General features: G+C 39.9%; 1 non-coding gene across 1 annotated transcript; it reads left to right on the top strand.

Moving 5' to 3' along the window:
• Positions 1 to 3,217: 3,217 nt before the first annotated feature.
• Positions 3,218 to 3,324, top strand: LOC118489653. The gene has a single exon (XR_004887670.1). It is a non-coding gene; the product is annotated as a small nucleolar RNA R71 (small nucleolar RNA).
• Positions 3,325 to 5,446: the final 2,122 nt, after the last annotated feature.

Consider the following 5,446-nt stretch of genomic DNA (forward strand, 5'->3'; position numbering starts at 1 on the left):
TATGCATTTAGTACACATTCCCTTCCTAATCATCATTAAACAATTAATTAAATCCATGGTGACCGTTACACCATACAAGCATAAGGTACAATCCCCAAATGCATGATTTTGATCAAAACCTACATTCAACCCGAATTCTCATATAAATTCCATCTAAAGCACATTATTCATGTTAGTTTAATACTAAACTCGTCTTTCTACAATTTATTCATAATTCTTACTACGTTTCATAAAATTCTCATATATAACATCACTTAGACATTTCATCGAGCACCTTGTGAGCGTACTACAATCTAAACTCAATGTACAAGTATCTTATGCATAAGCTTACTATCTCATATCAAAATCATTGATTCAACAATTACCATACAATTTTCATTCTAATTAGGTTCATTCGACAACATCATACAACATCTAACTTCACCCATCAAAATTCTATAGAACATATCACATATAGTCATCATCAACTTCATTCTACTACCACTACAAATGGGTTTTTTCCCAAAACATCAACATAATCGAAATTAAGCATGCTATAGCTTCTATGTATTCATATTGTCTAGATTTCCTACTCAATTTCAATAAACATTCACGGATTACACATAACCCACTTAACCAAACATCACAAAAACACTAAATTCAACTTACTTTGTGTTAGAATCACTTAAATGATCAACATTCAGGTTCATGCATCCGAGCTTCCTTGAGATTTCTTCCCAATTTGATGAAATTAGTGAAACTAGGGTTTCACCTTTCCTTTGCCTTTGTTCGATCGACCTAGAGCCAGGCACACACACTGGCTTCCTTTTTTATCAAATATATTACACATTTACACATTAGCCCCCTTGTCTTTTAAAGTATGTTTAAATTTGTTATTTCCATACTAACTTGGTCTCTTTTCTTAGTTTAACTTAGTTACACACATAAATTTAAACTTACTATCGTTTTCTTACGGTACCATTTTACGGTCACCGTTTTCTGTTCTTTAGCATCACGAAAATAATATTATTTTATAACATACAAAATTTGGGGTGTTACATTTTCACTTCTGAAGAATATCCATCAGGGGAAATGAATATCCTTTCGATTATTCCTTCATTTCCACTTCTGACGAAGAACCCATTGAGGAAAATGAATCATCCATTCATTTTCGCTTCTAAAGAATATCCATCAGGGGAAATGAATATCCTTTCGATTATTCCTTCATTCCCACTTCTGACGAAGTACCTGTTAAGGAAAATGAATCATCCATTCATTTTCGCTTCTGAAGAATATCCATTGGAGAAAATGAATCATCCATTCATTTTTCGCTTTAAAGTATATCCACTGGGAAATGACAAGATTATGCCTTGCATATCTTTGATGGGTTACTCTACGCAAATAGATGACACCCTAGATTCCATGCAAGACAATTATTTAACACAACATGCAAGTAGATGACACCCTAGATTCCATGCAAGACAATTATTTAAACTAAAACTAAGGATAATTCCGCGAAATGCCTCCGTGGTGCGCCATGTTTATAAGGGTCCTTGGCTAGACCCAAAGTCAGTCATATGTTACCCAAGTGGGATGTTTTGCATCCCATGTTGCACCGTCGGAGAGCATCATCCAAACTTGAGTCTATGACTTTCATGTAATTGACCGGGTCGTCGTCTTCTACTCTTTTCCCAACCCCAAACTCCATCTCCTTGTCCCTAACCCTCAATGTTAGTGTCCCACCATTCATATCTACCATTGCGTGGGCCGTGGCTAGGAATGGTCTTCCTAAGATGAGTGGTACTTCGGTATCTTCCTCCATATCTAGTATGACAAAGTCGGCCGAGAAGACAAAGTCTCCGACTTTTACAAATAGATTTTCGGCGACACCTTGTGGATATTTAATGGACCTATCGGCGAGTTGTATGCTCATTTTTGTAGGGCTTATTTTCCCTAGTCTGAGTCGGTCGAATATTGATGCGGGCATGAGGTTGATGCTAGCCCCAAGATCGGCTAGTGCATTACGTATGGGTGATCCCCCAATCGAACAAGGGATGGTGAAGCTTCCGGGATCGATCTTCTTTTGTGGGAGTTTGTTGAGTAGTAAGGCAGAGCATTCTTCGCTTAAATTAACTAATTACAATGATTTAATTTTTCTTTTGTGAGTGAGAAAGTCTCTCATGAATTTTGAATATTTAGGCATTTGGGTTAGGACTTCTACAAATGAAATATTGACATGCAATTGTTTTAGTAGATTTACGAATTTTGTGAATTGCTCATCGGTCTTTTGGCGAAGTAACCGACCGGGGTAAGGTACCGGGGGATTCTTGGTAGGCTCTTTATTTGGTGGAGGAGCCGTCTCTTTTTGGGGCGTTGGTGAAGTTGCGGTTTGATTAGACGGGCTTTTTTCGGTTGTAGGTAGCGGAGCCTCCTCGGGACCTACGGTACGGTTTCTCAACGTGATGAGATGTAGTTGCGCCTTTGGGTTGGTTTCGGTATTGCTGGGTAACGCGCCTTGTGGTCTCTCGGAGAAATTTTGAGCTAGTTGATTTAATTGTTTTTCAATGTTTTGAATACTAGCTTGTTGATTTCTAAAGTTCGATTCCAGATGTTGAAATCGATCCGAGTTTTTCTTTTCGGTGTCGGAGATGAGGCGAGAGATGGTATCTTCAAGCCTCTCTCGTCCCCCTTGTTGTTGTTGAGCGAAATTTTGTGACTCGTTTCTCGGTTGTTGAAAGTTTGTTCGTTGGTTTAGATTTTGTTGGTTACTACTATTGTCGGGTTCTCTCCAACCAAGGTTAGGGTGGTTACGCCATCCTTAGTTGTAGGTACCCGTCGGAGGACCTGACGGCCTAGGTCTATTATCAATGTAGTTTATCGTTTCTGTTTGATTACCCATTTCTTTCATACAACTCCAATTTCATGTGGCCCACCACACGCTTCACAAGCCATAACCGAGGCCGTTTTTGCCATTTCTAACTTTTTGATTTTTGAAGAGAGGGCCTCGATTTGAGCTTGTAAAGTGGTGCTTTCGTCAAACTTATGGGAGCCCGAGGCAATAGATTTTGTGCCTCAGGGAGTGTGCCACTGAAAATTGGTTTGAGCAATTTCCTCAATCTGATTGTAAATTTCATTTAGGCGACGATTACCTAGAAGTCCCCCGGAGCTAGAGTCAAGTGTTTGTCTCGTGTGTGGCAAGAACCCATTATAGAAAGTGGATACTTGTTGCCATACTGCAAGACCATGATGAGGACACTTTCTTAGTAGCTCCTTGAACCTTTCCCAAGTTTCATATAAGGATTCCCCATTCTGTTGTGAGTATGTATTAATTTCAGTCATTAATTTAGCCGTTTTAGCAGGAGGGAAATACATATACAAAAACTTTTGGGCTAGTTCATCCCAGGTGTTCACCGAACCAACTGGGAGGATGTTAAGCCAAGCCTTAGCTCGGTCTTTTAGTGAAAATGGAAACATTCGGAGGCGGATGACGTCATTAGATGCTCCGTTGATCCGAAAAGTATCACATATTTTCAAAAAATTCGTAATATGTAAATGGGGATCTTCGTCCGCAAGCCCGTGGAAAGTTGCGGAGTTTTGGAGCATTTGAATCAAATGCGGCCGAAGTTCGAAGTTGTTGGCATCGACATTCGGTGCATTGATAACGGCGCCGAGATTACCTACCGTAGGTTGTAGGTAATCCATTAGGGTACGTTGGTCGCCCATTGGAAGTGGTTCCCCCGAAACTTTCTCTTGGTTTTTAGCTTTAAGTCTTTTTCTTAAAAAGCGTTTGGGTTCGTCTAGAGGTTCTTTTATGTCTTTATTGGAACTGGAGCTCATGCACTGCGTAGGAAGTTCAGGTGCGACGCCTGGGTTCCAAGTCCTGAGATAAAAACAAAAAGATTGTTGGTCAGAAATTTCACCACGGTCCCGTGCTCAGCTGAACACGGCCCCGTGGTCGGAGTTACAGTGATTTTTTTCCGGATCCCTGTTACTGGGGAGTTCAACACGGCCCCGTGCTGCACCAACATGGCCCGTGCTCAACTCTTTGTAACTCGGAAAATAAAAACTGCCAGTAACGATGCTAGGCACGGCCCGTGTCCGACCAGGCACGGCCCCGTGCTGAGCTCTGCAGAAACTGAAAAATTAAGAAAAATCCTTAAAAACAGAAAAATAAGAAAAACGATTAGGCCGTTGATTCCTAACTTTCTTAAAATCCTAGTGTCCCCGGCAACGGCGCCAAAAACTTGATATGTGTCGGTGTGAATATAGTTTTAGTTATATTTTAAGCCCTTTTTAATACTTTAGTCAAGTTTTAAATTTATAAAACACGATATTTTACTAACACTAAACACACATATGGGCAAGTGCACCCATCGTGAGCGTAGTATAGCGTTAGTAAGATACTGAGGTCGTCCAAGGACACAAGAGCTGTTAGTACCGGTTTATCCTCAATGTCTAATCAAATCAAAAGTTTTTGAAAAGGTTTTAAACATGAAAATTAAAACTAAAAATGCTGAGTAAAAATAAAATAAAAATAAAACAGATAGACAAGATGAATCACTTGGATCCGACTCGCCTTTAGTGTAACCATTGATGATTTCCGCACTTTTGCACTTTTTAAGAGATTATCGTAGTTATAGTAGTAGGCCCCTCTTTTGAAGGTGACGTTACCCTCAACCCAGTAGTTTGAGTCAGCAAGGATACAATCCTAAAGGGTCGGAATATTGAAAGATAATTAATTAAGTTATTAATGCGTAATGTGGTAGGCCCCTCTTTTGAAGGTGACGTTACCCTCAGCTAAGTGATTTGAGTCAGCAGGGATACAATCCCAAGTAGTCGGGTTAATGTATTAATAGTAGTTTACATATGAGGGGATCAAGCCATTCGCACCCCCGCCATCCAATACCAGTGGGTATTGAAGGAGGTCCTAGTAAGCTTGACCCAGGTCCTTGCAGGATCTATGCATTGAACAAGGCAAGAACCTTACCAAACCATTCCCTTAACCCTCGACCAGGTAGCCAACATATCTCTATATAGACCGTAGAGATATGAATGGTGTAAATTTTTTATTTTATATAGACAGTAAAATAATGCCAAGACACCACGGATAAATGATAAGGAAGTTTCACCTTCAACATAAGAAACTAGTTATTAAAGTCATTAATACAAAACCAAATAAAAAGTGCGAAAAGATTAAAAATCAAAAGTATTACACTAAATGCTTGTCTTCACCAAGTGACATAAGAGACTTAGCCAAACATGGCCTTTGATTGTCAAGAACTCTTACTATCAATCTTGGATCCCGAGACTACTACACACACTCTATGATGGATGATAGATGATGGTGGTGGATGTGGGTTGTAGTGGTGGTGGAGTGTGGGTGAAGTGTGAGAGAGGTGGTTTGCCAAGGGATGTCTTTGAAGTGAACCAAACACCTCTATTTATAGCCTGCACAGAAGCCCGAACA

Source organism: Helianthus annuus, chromosome 17, assembly GCF_002127325.2.
Source record: "Helianthus annuus cultivar XRQ/B chromosome 17, HanXRQr2.0-SUNRISE, whole genome shotgun sequence".
Lineage (NCBI taxonomy): Eukaryota > Viridiplantae > Streptophyta > Magnoliopsida > Asterales > Asteraceae > Helianthus > Helianthus annuus.